Source organism: Lagopus leucura, unplaced genomic scaffold, assembly GCF_019238085.1.
Source record: "Lagopus leucura isolate 7727_CA_CO unplaced genomic scaffold, USGS_WTPT01 Super-Scaffold_100054, whole genome shotgun sequence".
In the NCBI taxonomy this organism is placed as follows: domain Eukaryota; kingdom Metazoa; phylum Chordata; class Aves; order Galliformes; family Phasianidae; genus Lagopus; species Lagopus leucura.
Window position 1 is genome coordinate 1,166,435 of NW_024962300.1, and position 20,304 is coordinate 1,186,738.

At 48.4% G+C, this 20,304-nt stretch overlaps 1 protein-coding gene across 3 annotated transcripts in view; it reads left to right on the forward strand.

Moving 5' to 3' along the window:
* The window catches only part of GNAO1 (G protein subunit alpha o1), a 116,870-nt gene that overhangs the window by 16,733 nt on the left and 79,833 nt on the right, over nucleotides 1-20,304 (forward strand). The window lies entirely within an intron of this gene.

Here is a 20,304-nt window from a genome sequence, read left to right on the forward strand (position 1 = left end):
CCATCAGCCCATCAGCCCATCATGCCACGGGGAGACAGAGCTCTTATCACAGCTGGGGAAGGCTAACAAGCCATTTTTCGTGTCTGCTTAGAAAAAATGAAAGCATCTGGGCTGGTGCATGCATGGAGGAGCAGGAGAGAAATCCTGTCCCAAGGCAGCAGTGTGATGGTGCATGGTGGTTCCTGCAGGGTCTGCAATGATGGAGCTGTGCTGCACAGAGCTGCTCCAGCTGCAGCAAAGCCAGGCTGGGCACCTCATCAGGTTCTTTAGGTATCAAGGAAGATTTGACCTGAAGATGCCATTGGATTACTTGCTGGCTTGCTCTGATCAAATTTGCTTTGATGCCATAAGAGTGAATGTGATGCATATGAAACTCGGGGCCATGAGCCAGTGTAAAGGGATAAGGTAATGAACTTTGGTGGAGCCTTTTACTATCTCTGTATTAGAGCAGTTATTGGAAGGCACTAATCCCTCTCTGCTGATTATTGACTTTTAAATGAATCCTCATACACCCTCCAACAGCAGAACTTGTGGGTTTTCAAGGCTCAGTAGAACCAAGACTTTGCCATTTATTTCACTGTTACTATTATTTTTGTATTTCAAAGCAGAGTTTTCTACTACGAGTTCCCCACTGTTTGATCACAAAAGCGAGCCAGGGAAATTGTTATTTTTCATTCTGAGCCTTTTGTGCTTTTTATTTTTGTAATCCACGTGAGACGACTTTGCTGGTCATTAGCCGACTTGGGGAAGCGAGCTTTCTTTGTTGGGCGATAGCAGGGAAACATCAAATGTCTGGTTCCATGGGAGCAACTTGCTCTTGAAATAAAGCAAGCGTTGATAAGTTGCAACCCTTAGCTATGTTTGTCCTAGTAAATAAACATCACCAGGACGTGAGCACAAACACACGTTGTTTTGCCCCGTTTAGCTATTCTGAGATTGTGTCAGGCCGACAAAATTTCCTCTGCATTGCATCTCCTCATTCTATCACTTGCTTGTGTTGCAGATGATGTGTGTTTCCGCACACCTAGCCAGGGGTAGATGTTGCAGCCATTGATCAGCGTGGCAAATAGCCCTGGAAAAGCATCCCATTACAACAAAGAGATGTGTGCTTTTGATGGGTTTCTATCAGTGAATAATTTGCCTCTGTGGTGCCTTGGAAGGGGAAATTTGCTTAGAGGTGGCTGTGGTTTGCCAGCACAGGGCACGCAGGGCACATCGTACCCTCAGCACCAGCACTGCGTCCAGCTTAGAGACGGCCATTGATATGTGCTGGCATAAGCAGGCCAGAAGAAAGACCCCAAAGATCTGTTTTTGAGAGGAAGATTCGGTTTTCCAAGATATCCATAAAAAAACCTCATTAACCATTTAGCAATGGGCTGCTTAGCTCAAAAGGCAAATTCCCCAGTTGAGCCTCACAAAATCAGGCCTGTGCTTCCTCCCTCACAGACAACAGGAGACAAAATAAAACAAACCAGAAGCAGGAGACCCAGCCGAAAAGGATGGGGACATTTGTTCCACTTGGAGCAGGGGCACACCGCTAATTTGGGCAACGTGGCAAGATCAGATGGTAGCATTAGATTATGGAAGTTCGTGGTGAAGGAGGGAGGCTGTCCTCCACAGAGAACTGTCCTGTGGAAATTAGGAAGGGAGCAGGACAGCTCTATTACTGTGATTAACTCGGGGTTTTGCTGGAACACACACAAGCTGTAAGTCAATCAAGATCCCACTGTGCCAGGAGCTGTATGGGAAGGCGGTCCGCGCTGCACAGAAGCGTGTGTTCTGGCTGATGCTCCCATCTCTTTCCAAACTGCCAGATTAACAAAATCATGCCTTCAGCAGCAGAAACAGTGAGTTCCAGCTACAGGTACTTTGCCTCACGGGTCAACTCTGGTGTAGCTCCTCTGGCATGTGGGAAGATGGCAAGGATCATAGAATCATAGAATCATGGAATCGTTTGACATGGAAGGGACCTTTAAAGGTCATCTAGTCCAACTCGCCGGCAGTCAACAGGGGCAGATAAAAAGGTCTCCCTTCTCCCCTCCCTTATGGTTCCATGACAGCTGCAGGAGCGCAGTGCCTTCAAGGCTTCAACTGTCCAAGAAACTGAAATATTTCTGAAGGAGGGCGAGCAGCACTGCGCTTATTGTCTAGGCTTATTGATCAGGTTCAATAGCTAGATTAACACTGAGGAGCAGACACTTGTAACTGCCATCTGTAGCAGATGTAGATGTAGAGCTGGAGAGGTTAGAACACGAGCTGCAGACCCAGCTTTTGGTGCTCCCCCCTCCATTGTCACTGAAAAACAGCAACAAAGAGATCAGATCCCTGATGCACACACCTTCTGGCAGAGATCAGCTCAGTACAGCATCTTACTAGAGCTCCAGCATATAATTCTCCAATTTAGGCCAAATTCAGAAGCGACTCTGAAGATGGTTAAGATGCATATCAGAAGGAAATTGGTCAGAAAATGGATGTCGGTGGGCGTGAATAACACGGCACAGCATAACATGCAACACTTCTGCGTTCAGTGGGAGAGTGAAATTGGTTTAAGTGAGAAAAACTCACACGGATTTGGGGTGGGGGTGGATGCAGAAGCACAACTCTGAAAATGGCCTCTTTCTCAGAGGAAAAGGGAAAACCAGGAGGAGAGGTTCCTGGGAACACAGCCCTGGTTGTGAGATGTGCCCCGGGGCTGTCGCAGACCCATGAGTAGCCCAGGCTGGATGGGATCCTGAGCAGCCCGACCTGATGGGTGGCAACCTGCCCAGGGCAGGGAATTAGATGATGGTCTTTGAGGTCCCTTCCAGCCCAATTCTGTGAGTCCATGGTTCCATGAGCTCATGATTCCTTCTGCTCGTTCTCCTCAAACCCCCATCACACTGCTGTGTGTCCTGGGATTAGTTTGGAGCTCCTCTTGTTACACCCAACAGTAGCGCTGACCCTCAGCCCCCAGCCCGCCCTGTGGCCACGCTGCAGTATCCTGACAGAGGAAACTGTGTGTAATGCCTTGTGGTAAGGAAACACAACTGCTGTAGTAACAAAAGAACGTGGAGCTTAGCTTTTGCGTGGATGTCTTATTAGGTCAGAGTCAGCTGAGACACACTTTGATTTGTATTCCTGGTGGCTGTGCACAGGCGCTAATTGGCCCAAGAAGCAAGGGATCTTTGTTGCTTTTGTAGTTTAATGAGGAAAAATATTGTGTAATGTGATGATTATTTTCTAATAAAAAAAAAACACAGAGAAACAGAGTGTGAACGAAAACCTGTGATTGAATAAAGACTGGATTTTTAATTAATATTTCCTTCTGTTACTCACTTGCTCTGGTCTCTAACTAATTATTAACCCTAAATATGACCCTAATGTTATATAAATATTGTTTAACTTAATGTTCGTAGAATTGTTTTAGTTGGAAGAGACCCTTGCAGGCCAACCTGCAGTGAACAGGGACACCTCCATCTCCTTCAGATGCTCTATGTCCATACGCTCCATTTTGTTTAGAACTGCTTATATATTTCCCTTAATATGCTGAGCTTTTTGTCCTAGCTTTACTTCTACTGACATTTATGGTCATGTTTAACCAACATGAAAGACTAAACTGAGACATTCGTATTTGCAGGATTGGGGACTTTTATGCATACTTCCACTGCATACTGCTGTGGAGCTGTGGTTGGCTTGAGAACCCCTTAGCTGATTAGTGCTGGATGTTAAGTAACAAAAAAAACCCAAACCCTAGTCTCTCTTTGAAGCATAATCTAAACATATATTATTTGAAATGAAGAAGAAGCAGTGTTGCTGATCTTTAAAACAGACATGAGGTGTTAGACATTACAGTTTGACAGCCAAAATTTAGTTAGTGAATGTAACTGGACCTTTAGTGTAGTAAATAGTCATGTATATTAATCAGTTTGAGCCTGGATTATTTAAAAAAATAAGTAGTGATAGGATTCTGTGGGTCTACTCTCCTAATTTTGGTACCTGCTGTGCTCAGAAGGCACTGCAGGGTGCCTGCTCTTCTTGCAGGGCTCTCCTTGCCTCCTGGGCTTGCCTTAAAGCCTCTGCTGTCACAGGACTTTGTGAATTCCAGGGCTTGGGGGAAAAAAAATCTCATCCTCTGTAGCAGCACAGAAGTTGAAGGTAGATCCATAAACCATAAAAATCCAAACATAATTTGAAAGAAGCATGTGTTCATTATACTTTTAAAAAAGAGACTAAAAATGCAGTTCTTATATGCTTCAAGGCAGCAATTTCATACCTGTCAGACTCTTGAACACATGAAAATCCTCAACACATCTAATCGGCGGTATTCTTCTTTTTCCCATCTTTTATACATCGCCGTTGATCGTGCTGCATGGTCGTTATGTGCCTTATCCCTCCCTGGAAGCCTTTGCCCTGAACTGGCACAGATCCTGGGGAAAAGGGCTCCGCTCGGTAATCCTGCTCAAGGCCAGAGGCTCTTTGCTGTGTTGATTTGCAGGTTGCAAAATTTTAAGTTTTGGCCGTAAAATCAGCAGACCAGAGCTGCATCCCCCCACTGGAACAGAGCCATTGCATAAGCACGCACCAGTTGTGGACAGGCATCTTTTGAGGTTGCTCTTTCAGAGGATGATTTCTGCCCTGTAGCCTTTAAACAGCTAAAAAGGGAGTAGTGCCTGCCAAAAAAATTGATTTAAGAAATGGGGGGGGGAAGGAGAAGAAGCACCGTCCCCTTTGCTGGCATTTTGTATGGAGCTGCCTTCGAAGAGACAAAGGCGGGGATGGGGATGTTGCACTCGCAGAGTGGGCAGTCTGACGCCCCGCGTTCTTAGCAACAGCATGGTATTTATCCTATAACATGGCAGAAGTGTTAATTATCCAGATCCAGTAATAGAAATAGCTATTTACTGAGGCTTGCTGCTTTCCCCAAAGAACAGGGTCTGGATTCCCAGTGGAACCATTCATTGGCGGTTGGACAATGAGGCTCTGCTGTGGGGCTTTCAGAGCAGCAACAAAGATTTCTTCAGCTCTGTGCCACCAGAGCTGACTCCCGCTATGGTACAGATTTGACAAAGGGAAAAGGAAACAGAGTCAATTGCTAACACACATTTCTCTTTCTGTAGCATATTTCTTCCTCTGTACTTCTCACAGAACTACAAAAGAGGCAAGTGGCGTTGCCTGCATTTAACAGAGGGGGAAGCTGAGGTGTGGGAAGGGAAAGCGATGGTGGCTGCTGACAGTCAGAACAAGGAACAGGAGCGCTGCCCAAGACATAATTCCTTGGAAAACCCATGCATTCTCCTGGTCATAGTGAGAGCCAGTGAGAGTATATTTCCATACATTTGAATTGCGGGTTATAGCAGAGGGGGAAATACAGAGGGTCATGCAGAATTGTACGCCCCTATTTTTATACCCTCTCAGCCTCTACTTTCTTCCTCCTCTGCTTTATCGGGCACTTTGGGGATAGGCTGCACACATGCTAATACAGTGTACTTTGGGCTTCATGCATATTCATGCAAACCAGGCTGCAGTTTCACTTCACGTAGGCTTTTCTCCGAGCAATTTTTGCTGTTGTTGTTGTTGTGAAACATTTTAATTAATCAGACATTTTAATTATCTGTAACCCTGCTGAAAACGCCAGCACAACGGCACAGATAGAGGAGACAGTTGCTCAGGTCAGAGCGGCTCACTACGAGAGCAAGCAGTGTGGCTGCAGGCATGGGGAAAATACGGAGTTCTGAGTGGCATCTTGGTGTTGTGAGGAAGGATAGTGGCCTTTTTAGGCTAAATGTTAGGAAGAAAATGTACTCAGAGGGCGGTGAGCCCCCGGCACAGCTGCCCATAGGAGATGTGGGTGCCCCATCCCTGGAGGTGCTCAGGGCCAGGCTGGATGGGGCCCTGGGCAGCCTGAGCTCTGAGCTGATGGAGGCACCCAGCCTACAGCAGGGGGCTGGAACTGGGTGGCTGTAAGGTCCCTTCCAACCCAACTGTTCTGTGATTGAGTGATTTATCAGGTCAGGAAGCCTACTTTGAGGCACAGGTGGTGACACTGGGTTGGCATGCTGTTAACTGGGAAGCTGTGTCATAGAAGTATTAAAATTATCTTTCCTAACTCTTCCTGCTTCAAACAATCCGCTTCACCAAATGACTTTAAATGCTCTGTGTTTTTATGAAGCTGATCCTCAGGTCATTTCCAGATTGATTTCATTTGCAGTCAATGAACGAGCAGGGCTGGCTGTTCGCCTTTGGCTGGGCCACTTGGTGGGGACATGTTGTGCATTGCAGCAGGTGATGGCTCAGACCTGTCTCTTCTCAGCATGCCTAGAAATGAACAGCCTGCTTCTCATCTGACCACAGTGCACAGGAGGCTGGCGCTCCTCTGGCTGGAAAGTGATGGAGGTTCACCTGTGTGGTGGCAGAGGGCCAGGGGCAGCTCTCAGCACACGAAACAAATGTTGTGAGTCTGAAATTCCTTTTCTGCTCTTCAAAAGGTTTATATGCTTCGGTGCATAGGATGGACAACTGCAGCACAATGTGAATAATAGATTCTGGGAATCGGTGAAAACCATTTATTTAAACATCCAAATATTTGGAGCCTTGTTATTGGTATATTTCCCCACGCTCCCTGCAGTGAAAGGTTTTGGGAAGGTTTGCGCCTTGCAGATCTGCTGTCTTGTGGCTGGTGTGAGCTGAAGGTCCATGAATGGAGCAAATGGGATTTCAGCCCAAGGAGTTTGCAGCTGTACCCCTTCTCTTTCTGGAGAGACCACTTGGATGGGTTTGATGAGCTGGATTGACTGTTCATCATAAAGACTCCTTTTGACAAAGCCATGAGAGCTTTCAGAGCCTTTCTTTCCTCACAAAACAACTTAACTCCCCTCTTTTCTTCCAAGAACTAATGCAGAGAGCAGAGTTGGGGGTTCTACTTGCACCACCCCCCGCTGCCTTTTGGCGTTTCCGTGTCCCGCAGATTATCTGTGCAGGGAAGGTCTCTGTGTGTGCTTGGGCTGAGCTCTGGATGCTGGCTGCCTTCTCCAGGCTGTGCAATGTGGATTTTGAGGCTTAGTAGGCAGCAGGTGTGAGATTTCAGCCCAGGGGACCGGTGGGAGGAGAGGAGCAGTTCTGTCTGAGGGCTCACTCTGCAATGGCTGCTGCTTCCCTCTGTGCTCTGTGCTGGCTCCTGGGGGCACAGCGCACCGAGGCAGCTGAATCAGGGAGTTCTCAGGTCAGCTTCAATGGGAACAGAACCATTTCCATGCACTGAGACTTTCTTCTTGCTCCTGTCAGTGTAAATGCATGGAGCACCACCAAGCTCAGCAGTGTTTCTTTGGAGGGTGAAGCCAGCGTAGCCACACGCTGCAGCCTGGAGCTGGAGGTTTATGCAGTTTGATGAGCTTCTTGCAAGGATCGCTGTAAGTGACTCAGCCCTCAATCTGTTTAGACCAACTTCATGGACTGGAGTAGAAATTTATCCTGCGTAACTCTTCATCCCCCAGGTTATGCCTGGAAAGCAACGCTGTCTGTGCACGGTTTATTGTCACAAGTGATACTTTAACAGCAAAACCTCCTCAACACTGCTCAGTTAAGCATTTCATCACTGAAGGCAGGGCTGCTCTCTGCAGGGTTTTCCTGCACGGCCATGTTAGTGCCCTGCTGTTGCAGATCACGTTTTCCACAAGGCACCCTTAACCGAGCTGCTCCCCTGCACAGGACAGGACAGGAGTTCTTCAACAGCAAAATGCTTTGCGTGGTTAGGGAGCACCAGGGTGAAATGTAGAGATTGCCTGGAAGAAGAATTGAGCATTAGAAGCTTAGTCCTAAAGAGCTGAGGGAGGGGACGGGAGGCAAGATGCTCTTATACAGAATCTGTTACAGCTGCAGAGAAGGGAGACAGAAAGCAGTTTGGAATGGTGCAACCCGCAGAGGTTCTGTGCTGGCATGGGGAGATAGGGAGGATAAGCAGGAAATGCATTTCCCTATGGCCACGACTGGGGGTGCAGGCTGGGTTCGAGAGACTGCAGGGGCTGCTGCTGGAGGAGTGCACCCAGCCCTGTGTTCCTTAGGCACAGAGCCCTTTTTTTCTAAAGCTCTGCATGCAGAGTCACTTCAAGGACAGTTTCCCTCTTTCCCCAGCTCACATCACTGTGGGCCTTTGCATTTGAGGTGTGACAAATATGAGCTGGTCCCTGGAAGCCCCAAGTCACAGAGGTGATGGTGGTAACTGCCTCCCAGGCATCCAGGCAGCCCTGTGCTGGCTGTGACACTGAGCGGTGACAGCTGCTGTCCTGCACATCCATGCTGCTCACACTCTGCTCCTGCACTGAATGGGAAAGTGGATCTTTGTCTTTTCCTACGCTGACTTCTCTTTTTCTTTTTCCATATGATCTCCACTCATTGTCTCCACTTAGATCATTTTCTCAGCCTGTTTTCTGTAAACAGCTGTTTTTTTTTTTCCTATTCTAGGCTATTTTGTTCATCTAAAACCTATCTTCCGTTGTTCCAGGCACTTGGGATATTTAGTATTTTTTCTCATTAGCAGCCTTTTTCCCTGCTCTCCCCCTCCCTGTCTCCCTTAGCTCAGGTTCTGCCCCCATTTGCAGCCCTTGTAGCTCCTCGTCCTCCTGCAGCCTGCCTTCACCCTGCCTGCCTTCCAAAAGTTGACAAGAGTGTTTTGGTTGATGACTGACTGACAGACAAACACCAGTCTCAAATGCCCTGAACACCATGTTACTAATAGCTTTATTCTTGTCCACACTATGAGCAAAATATCCCTTGAAAGGGATAGGCCATATTTTTAGCCAACCTTAAACTCAGCTTCTAAAAAAGTGTCGTGCTCATCTGTCTCGTTCCCTGGATTCACTTTCCCAAAGCAGCTTTTTAGGGGAGTGCTTTTAACTTTGAACTGGTAGGAATGCACAGTAACAGTCCTGGATGTGAGTTTCCTTCCGACACCTGGCAGTGCTGCATGGGGTGGCAGAAGGAGCTCACCTGCAGCTTTGCAATGTGTCTGTTCCCATGACTTGCACCAAAGGAACCAATTGAGGTGAAATTTGGACCCAACCTAAAATAATGACTTGGTGCAAAGAGCCGGGATTTCATCAGCAGTCACAGGCAGCACCAACCTCCTGTCTTGATTATTTCGATATATCTTGAAGGAGATAAAATTTAGAACAGCTTAGGGAAGATAAATAAGGATGTTTCAGCTCCATGGTCGGGTGTGCATGACCTTGCCTTCCTCCTCTCCTATTGGTCTTACGACAAGCCAGATTAAGGGGTGATCTCTTCCAAACAGTCTTCAGTTTGTTAAGCTTGTAAAGAACAGCAAGGGAGGAAACCACTGCAGGATGGATAAAGCTTAGAAACCTGGGCTGTGTTTTCCCTCTGATGTGCCTGCGAGGAACACATGGCTGTTAATGGGGCCAATTCAGTGCACAGTGCTCCTCTCCCGCTTCCCTCTGCAGTCTCTCTGCCAGCCCAGCCACTCTCATCCATCCCCTGCCACCCACCAAGGCCACCGCAGCCCCCAGACCCAGCCTGGGCTCCTGGGCACCCTGTGCTACCTGCCTGGGGGCAGCCAGGCTCCAGACAAGCCGATGGCATTTCACTCTGCCTTCTTACAGCACTTGGTGTCAACGCATCCTCTGCCTGAGCAGCGCAGGATGGCAGGCAGTGTGTTCAGCATGGGGCTGCACTCACTGCTCTTTAAGGCTGGAAAGAAGCCAGCATCATCAAGGGTGAGGGGCTGATGCGCTGCTGGCTTGGTTGGGATTTTTTTTCCGGGCTTCCTCACTGGCAGCACAAACTAAAAAGACTTTTGCAGTGGCAGCATTAGAGGCTGCTGCGTTTGAAGTGCTCTCATTCATTTGTAAGGGATGAGTTGTTTATGGCAAGGCAGCGCTGAAGCAATTATTACCATGCAAATGGAGATGTACACCTTGTCTTTTATTGATTACTGCTGAAGCTCAGCACAGAGGGAAAACAGCACAGCCATTAGCTTAGAAAACAAAGGCATTACAGAAGTGAACGTTGCTGTACCTTAGCTTAGTAATGAGGGATGCCATCAACAATTTGCAAGTAACATTACGAACAACGCCATGTAAGACTCAGCACAGTGAGCATGCGGTGGGATCTCAACACCCCATGTTGTTTTCAGTGGTCTTCAGTCTGAGATGTTTTCTCTGGTCATGGCCCCTGTGCTAAAAATACTGGGGAGGAGCTGCAGGGGCTGAGAAATACAGCATCCAAAGCAGCTCTACTGAGATAGCCAAGAAAACAGCAATGAGGTAAAGTTCAAAAACAAATATAAAGGTGCTGCATCTGAGGAGGAAAAGTTGGATTGTCCCAGAGCTGCAATTGTCCCATGTGGGCGTTAGCGTGTTAAGCCTGGTTCTTATTTAGGCAGATACACTCCGTACCACCAGGTATCCTGCAGAAACAGATGCAGCACTTTGGAGCCCTGAATCCTGACCTGAATGAACATAGCAAAGTTCTTCGCGCTCAGGGCGGTGAGGCACAGGCTGCACACAGAGCTGGTGCTGCCCCATCCCTGCAGACAGCCAAGGTCAGGGAACGGGGCTGTGAGCGCTGATGGAGCTGTGGGTGTCCTTGCTCAGTGCAGGATTGGGAACAGACGGCTTTTAGGGTCCCCTCCAACTCAAACCATTCTATGAAATGTAGGCCACAGGAGCTGTAGCATCACCTCACTGTGAAATACCTTTCATTCACTGTTTTGCACATGTGAAACAGCAGACATCCATCCCACATACAATCTGCTTTGGGGCACACATCCATTGTGGAGAGGATGGCAAACTGCGCCTACTGGTTGCACAAACTGCTGGGATAGGGTTTCGTCTCCAAACCGAGGCATCTTTTCTGCTACAACAGCTTTTTTCTGTTCCTTTGGCAGTTCCAGCTGGGTATGAAAAATCCAGACACCCAGCTGCAGACTTTAAGACATTGTTTTAGGACAAGACCTGTCATGAGGAATGAGGCATTTGATGGCAACTCGCTTGTGCCGTGGCTGTCACATGTGCACAGGAGAGGCTATGTTTGCCTTTGTGCACGCTGTCCTTTCTGTATCTGGAAACAGCAAGAACCAGTGCAGTGCTTTCCTTTGGCCATGCAGCACTGAGTGCACCAATAATAACACAGACACACACGCAGAGTTTAGAGGACAGGACTGCGTTCTTCACAAGGGACGAGGGCCCAGCACACCGGGGTCGTAATAAACAGAAGAGTGATGGTTCTCAGCAACGCCATACAGCGTTCAGTTCACTTGTGGTTTAAGTTCTGGCATTTTCCTGCCTCACAGGACACCTATCACTAAGTGTTTGCAGCACTTGTGGGAGGACAGGACACATTGCCCAGGCCAATTAAAAGAAAGCAAGCTAGGAGCATGGTTGGGCTAATGTCTGTGCTAACACATGACTGACATCCATGCTGCGTGCCAAATTCTCTGCTCAAGGGCTGTCAGCTTTAGCAAACACACAGAGCCAGCCGAGACTTTTGCAGGTGAGTTAGCACGAGTCCTCTGAAACCACACAGTGGAAGTTCACCCAACTGGAGAACTTTGCCACGGTGTTTCTTCAGTGGATTTTCACTCACTGCAGTTCTTTCTTCCATTTTTCTTTCTTCTCTGACCACTCTCTGGTTTCCATCCCCATTTATATTCATTCCATGTCTGTTCTCTCCCCCTGTTGTTTTTCCCAAGTGTTTTCTAAGCCCGCTGCAAATCCAACAGCACTCAAGTTCTCATTGAACTCCTGAACCCACCCTGTTCGAGTGGGTGCTAAATCAGGCAGGACAAGCCAAGGCAACTCTAATGCAGATGACAGCAATTGCGCTTCTGGAAAATAATGGACAGGCATTCTGCATGTAGACAATGCTGCTGGAAGGGAGGGAGAAAGCTCCCACTCTGCGACCGGCCCGCGGAGCACCAGTGTTCAAGTAGGACATTTTAATAACATCCTTCACGGACGAATGTTTTGCTTGGAACCCTTATTTCCTCCCTCCACTCAGACAATTGTCAGCGGAGGGACTCGCAGGGAACAGAATGGAATTAAATCTATTTAGAAAATTAGAACATTCTGCGTTTCTTTCTTTCTGCGCTGGATTCATTACTGGCGGGGCTATAATCTGCGTGCTTTTTTGCCTGAAGCACACTCCCACTCTCACCTCTTAACAGCAGTGCTGCCATTCGCACAGATAAACAGGGCCTCCCTGTATGGGCCGTAGCTCCCAGCCGAAGGCAGGCTGGGGGCAGGGGAAACAAACACACGCATCCCAGGGCCTAAGGCAGCTCTTGGGGTGCTCAGGCACTGGGTGCAGCGTGGGCACCACGATGTAAGGAGGGCTTGAAGCTGTTAGAGAGCATCCAAAGAAGGGCTGTGAGGTGGGGAAGGCTCTGGAGGGCAGAGTCATGGGATACCCCAACAGGATCATAGAGTACCCCAGTAGGATCTTGATACCCCAATAGGATCATAGAATACCCCCGACTCGGGTTATTATATGATTCTGCAATGTAATTTGTGTAGTCACAGAATCATCACAGAATCCTAGAATGGCCTGGGTTGCAAAGGAGCACAGTGTTCACCCAGTTCCAACCCCCTGCTGTGTGCAGGTCACCAACCTGCAGCCCAGGCTGCCCAGAGCCACATCCAGCCTGGCCTTGAATGCCTGCAGGGATGGGGCATCCACAGCCTCCTTGGGCAACCTGTGCCAGTGCCTCACCACCCTCTGGAGGAAAAACTTCCTCCTAACATCCAACCTAAACCTCCCCTGTCTCACTTTAAAACCATTCCCCCTTGCCCTATCACTAACCCTGAGGTAATCCCAGAATTTCACTTATTTATGTTCTAGTTACCAGGCTGTGCCACCATTGCTCCTTCTGGACCCACACTGGTTCATTCCCTTCAAACATTTAGGCTTGTTTTGGCTCAGACACGTTTGCTTTCTATGCCCTGTGATGTTTTCCTCAGCAGGTTTGCAGGGGCTCATGAAGCAGTGAATTCCTGTATGAACAAGATGGAAGGATTCAGACTGCCCAAGACAGCAGGCAAAAGGAACAGGCTAGTAAGGTATAACAAGGAATAAGCCATGAAGACACTGATGTTCACACTGCAAGAGTAAGATAGTGAGCAAAATAGTGAAAGGGGCAAGTGAAAGAAAAATTAGCCAGAAATACATGTATATATATATATATGTCATATGAAACTGTGGGTGAGAGTACAGGAGGGATCTAGGTTGCACGATTGGGCTTTGAACAAAAAGAGGGGAAATGTAGGTTAGATATTAGGAAGAAATTCTTTGCTGGGAGAGCAGTAAGGCCCTGGCACTGCTGCCCAGAGAAGTTCTGGGTGCCCCATCCCTGGAGGTGCCCAGGACCAGCCTGGATGGGATCCTCGACCCTGATCTGGTGGTTGGCAACCAGCCCATGGCAGGGGTTGGAACTGGATGGTCTTGAAAGTGCCTTCCAGCCTGAGCACTTCTGTCATTCTACGAAGTGATGTTTCTGTGGCGGAAGGCTCTCTGAGATGGGCTGAGCAGGCAGCTCAGGAGCCCTGCCTGGATGCACTGGAGTGATAAATCTTTCCATCCCAACTCTTCTAACAACTGTTTCTGTTTACTTCTCCCACTCAGTTCTTGCATGCTTCTGCTTCTGCAGCCGGGACCAAAGCTTTCAGTGATAATAGGCTCACTATTGCTTTGAATTCAGAGGTCTTTTATCAGCGCACTGTTCCTGTAATTTACTGGGGTTTAGAGTGGTAATGAGGATTTGGGTATGTAAAGAAACCCTAAAGTACACATGGAAATCAACATGAGGGAGTGCAACTCTGAGCCTTGGGCATTAGTGACTGTGAATGGGTGAGCCAGTGCTTAGCACAGGAAATCAAAACAGGGGAGACAAAAGCTGCACGTAATCTTTCTGGACTGGCAAATGGTATTTATCTTATTTGTTTGGATGACTGGAGATAACAGAGCTTTTTGTTGCTCTGCATCTGTGCTGCAGCGGATCCTCAGCTGTGCACTGCGTGCTGAGGAAGCGGTCCTCACCTGGCTGCTGTGGGACCGGCAGCAGCATGGGAAGTCGAGGAATTATGGCTGAAGCCCATTGCTCCATCACAGAAACTACAGAATGAAACGTCTCCTTACCGCCTGGCTGTGTTAAAAGAACCGCGCATAAAAGCCGAGGGAGGCGGGAGGAATTCTTTTAGATTTATGTTCTTTTTGGGTAAAAAATGCAAAGTGCTTCCTTGCCAGGGATAGTTCCTAGCAACTAACATCAGCTGCGGTCACGAAGAGCCCTACCAGTGAATATGTGCCTGCTTAGTGTACACAGTAGCATAACTGCACGATTGAGTAGCAGTGTGTTGATTTGCTCCCTGGTTTCATAGCGGTGCAAATTGGTCAGAGCATTTTTGGCGCTCACGTCTATAATTTCAGAAGCCTCATTTTACAGAGGGAAAAAAAAAAGAGCATCGGGCCTATTATTTCTGACAGATTCTGATCAGCTGACAATGCTGGTACTAAAAATAACGGCTTGAATGTCGTTAAGGAAGCTGTGTTTGAGTTTGTCGATAGATAAATTTTGACTGGACAGCAGGAAATATTTCTAATGATGAATTATGTTACCCTGGGTTAGTGCTCCTGGAGGTGAAAGCCTCACAGCCTGGGAGCTTTGGAGCAAAGGACTTGAGAATAGAGAGAACAATCTTGCACGATGCCCTGATATTGTGAGTGCTTTGGGAGCCCTGAGAGGTGTCTCTGAAGGACAGCCCCAGGAACCTCACTGCCATCAGCCGAATAAAGCCATCACCACCTCCAGGTCTGGAGCTGGGCTGCTCCGTGGTGGCATCACACAAGCTGCCCACAAGCAGCGCTGCTGGCTGCCCTGCAGCTGTGGGGGGCACATGGGATGGCACCTCCGCACTGAGATCCCACAGGACTCCGGCTGAGGGTGTGGGGCTGAGACCCCCATGGTTCACATCTCACACCTTCAGGAACTCCCTCAGGCTGAGGTCTGGTCCCGTGAGATGTCTCTGGAGTGGTTTCAGCACGTGTCACCTTGCCTTAGTCCCCAGGAGGCCAGGCCAGCAGGCAATGAGAGCAGCTGCACCTGAGCCACACCTGGTCCTTGCAGAACATCTCACTTCATCCATCTCCTTCCCATTCCCTTCTCCTTTCTCAGTGTCTTGGTTAGGCGTTAACTGGAAACAGAGCCTTGGGGTACAGGTAATTTCCAGCCCTCCAACTCGTTCTTAGAGCAGAGGGGGCTATGGCAGCTCCAGGTTCCAGCTGGGATTCAGCCCTCCTGGCCCTGCCTGCATCCTGCGAGGGCGGCTGGGCAGCATTTTAGTCTGAGTTATTCCATTTAACTTTATCGATTGATTGGCTAATGAGCCACTTGTTTGCCTTAGGTTACTCAGCACTACTGCCTCTGCTTATAGATCAGGTCTTTTTTATCACACATTTCCCCGTATCCCGTAAGTTATAAATCTATTATACAGATATTAGCAATTTACAGTCATCACTGTTCAGAGAGGAGACACCGACGGTGCTATTAAATGCTGAATCAGAACTGCTTTATCGAAGCTTTCAAAGTCTAGATAATCTTTACATTTGTTTTCTTTCCTCTCCTGCCATTCCCCAGGCAGTCACCTCTCCAGACCCCTCGGCCACACAGCCTCCAGGCTGCACCCATTCCTGGAAGAACAGCTGAGGGATGGAGCAGAACCTTTGGGATGCAGGCAGACATAGCTCAATCACAGCTCATGTCGAGCCACGAGCCGAAAAGAAGCTGTAATTGTGCTTCCCTGATTGATGGCAGTGCAGTGGGGGCTCTGCAGCACGCCTGGGCACAAGGCAGTGAGCGGGGGCCTCTTTGCCCTCCCTGCAGACTCGCTTCCCCAGGCAGGACGGGCAGTGAATGAAGGGCTCATCCCCATCCAAATCCAATGACTCATCACAGGCACTGTGGCCAGTCCCTTGCGCTGGCTGCCAACCAAGGAGATGGGGAAGGTTTGCGCTGCTTGAAACCTCAAATGCTTGGAGGTCTCCAAGCTTTCCTAGATGCTTTCTGGAAAAATAAAAGCTTACCCCATCAAAAAGTTGCATCATCCAGATGCCAGCAGAGCACCAACTATGTGGATGGCAAGAGAGAGTCAGAGCAGTGTAAGCTAATTAAACATCAGCCTCTGTGAATCCAATCAAAGCTCTCCAGAAGGCAGGAATATTTTACACCAGAAATGTGCTTAAACTCTGACTATCAGATGTGGAGTGAATTTATTACAAGGCAGATCTACCAGATCTAGCTGAATGCTTTATAATGTGGTTCAGACAATCGCTTTGAATCGTGATGCATCTTGTTCTCAGCTACTCTCAGGGAAGACTTAAAGGCATTTATAAAAGAGTTCAATACGGAATTTCTCAATTGAAGATAACATGGTAGATGGCAAGGACTGATGAAAGTAGTAGGAAGAACATGCTCATTTTTGTGATGTTTGTCACTGTGGTCACCTCCCAACAAAATGGGAAAACACATTTACATATCAATTTAAATGCAGAGCTGCCCTATGCTATAGCTGTGCCCATCTAGAGAGCTGGAGGCGGCTTGCTGAACCACAGCCGGAACGGACACCTGGTGACAGCTGCCTGTGCTGTGGTGTTTGCTGCTTCTGCCTGGCTCTGGCAGCCACCAAGCAGTGAAAGAGGCTGGAGGAAGAGGTGCCAAGCGGGCTCTCTGATGGCTGTCTGGAGGGGCTCGCTTCCCAGCAGTCCTGGGGTTATTTCTTGGTAGTGCAGAGCTCCTGGGACCGCCATTAACAGAGCACCGGGCTGGCAGGGAGAGCTTAAGTGCCCTGATGCTTAAGCTCTGCATCAGGCTTTCAGAGGCAGCAATGTCTGGCCCTGGGGTACCCCAGACACTCAGTTATTGATCTCTCTCCTTCACTGGCAGGAGCTGCCCTGTCATGAGCCAGCATGGAGCTTGAGGAACACATGGTCAGGAGACAGGTCAGGGGAGCTGCCCTGCTGCATGCCGGTAACCAGTCCTTGGTCACCTGGTGTGCTGAGAGCCCAGCGCTGGGTTCCAGGATGTGCCATGAGGCACCAAGGATACCCAAGGTCTTCCAATGCTTTTCCAAACCATAGCTCATTGAAATAGCCTCAAAGCGCTGGGGAAACACTGGGAAAAATTGCTCCTCTTGCTTTTCAGGGCAGGGCGGCTGGGAGACATGCAGCAGAGGCAGAGCCTTCCATTGCCTGGGACAAGTCTCTCTCTGTGTGCTTGTCCAGATCTTGCCACCTCTGGTGTTTCCTAAGCATTAGCTGCATGTGAGAAGTCCTAAAAGGTTATCATTATTTACCTGAATGCTTGTGGCAGGTGTCAGGGAGAAGCTGTGCATTTGTCTTCCCTTTGGATAACCTGTTCTCTGAGTACAAGCATAGAAAGTTATAATTTCAATACATCCAAATGCGTGTAATTAATCACAAGTGCAACATACCTCCTTCCTGCTGTGAAACCTCATTAGCAGTGTGGGTGGAATCCTAAAGTGCCGTATGTGCCTCATTCAGCTCAAAGCCTTCAGCTGGGGCAGTCTCAGCACACAGGGTGGCTGTGAGCAGCGTGGTGCAGGGGCTCAGAGCAGGGGCATGAGGCAGACTGGGACCCTCTGTGTCTGCTGCTCCATCCGAGCTGTGCTTCAGATGTAAGCAGAGATTTCCAAGAAGCTCCACTAAGTACAGGCAGCAGAAGCTATGCACCCTCATTGCAAGAACGACCACAATTACGCAGATGAGATGCGGCTTTGTGCTGCCTGCAGCAGCAGCAGCGACAGAGGCCGAATCGCTGTTCCTTGCCCAGGACTTTTGTCACTTCTAGAGCACAGCTCTCCATTCTCGTTGCAACATTTTCCAGTAGGATCCATTACAGCGTTCAGGGACTTTTTGCCATCAATAAGCTGCTCTCTCTCAGACTGTGATGTGTGAGGTGCAGTGCTTGAGTGCATCCTCAAATGGAAAAGCAGCGTGGTGCAGAGCCGGGAACGGCACGGCTGGAAGATCTCTGAGCTGAGACTAATGAGGGGTAAGGGCAGCCTGGCAGCACGCTGGGGGGCAGGCATTTGGAGATGGAGCCCCTGGGCTGTATTCAGCGAGGATGAACAGGGGGTAAGGCACAGCAGAATCACTTTTATCAGTATCAATTCCTTCTCTGCTCAGAGTTGAAACACCAGAAGCAGTGCATCTCTTAGCAGAGCTGATCAAACCCATCAGCTATTGCTTCAAAAAAAGACGGTTGCTGCAAGATTTGATATCCCAAAAAGGCAAAGCTGCTTTAAAGCATATTTTTATGTTAGCTTAGTGTTTTCGTGGCAGCACATGACTCCTGCTGAGTGCCTGAGCAGCTACTACACACACTGGATACTCAGCTCTGCAGAGCTCAGCCCTGCACACGGAGGCTTGGAATCCCAAGGGATTTTGGGGGGATTTGGAAAGCTGTGTGTGCCGCGTGAGGGAACTTTGTGCATCCCACCAAAGCTTTATTTTTGTTGTGGGATTTGGTGGCGTCGCTTAATTGAGGCTGAAATACATAAGCAGATAAAGAGGCTGAGGACATCCCGTTTCCTCTATTGTCCACAGAATGTTTTGTTATGGAACCCAGAATCTGAGGTTTTGAGAGGCAAAGTCACCTTCCAGCTATCAAAACACTTCAGGTGAGGCAGATGGGAAAGCAGAAATATTATGTAGGTTTGGGCAGTAAAACTGACATTGAACCCATTTGCCTCGTTTTTCAGGCTCTGATGATAGTTAATGACAGCTTACAGAAGTTGTAAGTGATCTAAAAAAGCCATAAAAAGCTTCTTTGTGTCCTTGCTCAGGGGATGAATTTAACAAAACCATTACGGGGCTTTAAAACAGTGTTTTGACTTTCTAGAACCAGCTGTGGGATGATCCAGCTGCGGTCAGAGCCCTCTTGCATCTAAGAGAACATTTAAGAGGATTAATCCCAATAATTTTAATTCAACAAAATGACCTTATGTAACATTACTGAGGAATTAATGAGAATTCTCGCATGTGGGTCATCACCAGCCCAGTGGATTTTTTTCCTGGAGGATCTCATTGCTCCCAGGCAGCGCGGACCAAGTAGACTGACAGCACAGGCCATTACATGGGATCAGAAAGCGAGGCACTCGGAGCTGGGACCCCTTTTCTTCTGCTGCATTATTATTTGGGAATGCACACAGGAGAGGAGCGCAGCTGTCAGCCTCCTCTGGTGCTATTTGAAACCCCTTTGCCCCGAGGCTTTTTGCACAGAAAAATGCAATCTCATCTAATGCAGGCACTGCTGCAGGAGTAGGTGCCGTCCAGCTGCCTCTCCTTAATCGAAAGAAATCCTGGTCTGATGGTTTTTGACTGAGTTTCTTCGCTGTTCTCGCTGAGCGGAGCGGGATGCGTATTAAAGCTAATTAGGTGCACGTAGGGTAGTCAGTATTTGATCTTAATATTAAAGGCCCCAGGAGAGGGCAGGTTATCAAAGTTACACAATTCCAAATTGCAGTAGAAGCAAGCTGTGTCAGTGCCCTGGTGTTACATAAAGCCCCAGCCTGCCCCACTCTGGTGCTGTGAGTGATGGGGTGGCTGGGGGCAGCCAGCCTGCAGCCCTCCTTGCTGCTTCTCCTTCCTCTTTGGGCAAAGTTCAGGTTTATTTTGTTTTATTGCTTTTGGGAGCATAAGGCAACTGATTTCAGGCAGAAAGGAGGATCTTGTGTTTGTTCTGTATTAGCAAGCATGATGGACTTATTCTCTGGATGTGCTCTAGGGCCTTTATGTCCTTCTTGCAGTGAGGGGCCCAGCGCCGAGCACAGCACTTAAGGGAGTTAGGCATAGCGTGGGTATACTTGTTCTCCAGGGAATGCCACCATGGGCTTATTTTTCTGACTGTGTTTTGTTAGGTGAGAATGCTCCTACCTGGTGCCAGCTGCTCTGCTCTGCCTTCTGCTGAAATAGCTGCAGTGGCGTCTTTCATTTATCAACAGCCGTTCATTACTTTCAGGATGTATTGGTGTCTTTACACTCTTGAACTTATTCTATATGCTCACACTGGAAAGCAGAGTACAGGAAATAGAAGTACAACAAATCTTGCAGGTCAAGCAAGGGAAGGGGTGTTGGGACATCCCAAAGCACAGTGCAAGGAACAGCTCACCCCAATAGACACAGGGCAGGGAACTGAGAACGCAGCCCAGGAAACCATCTTTTGTCTCAACAGCCTGCAGCTCAAGTTTGTATCACCCCTTGAGGCTGCCCAGAGCCAAAATGAAGCATTAAGAAAAGAAT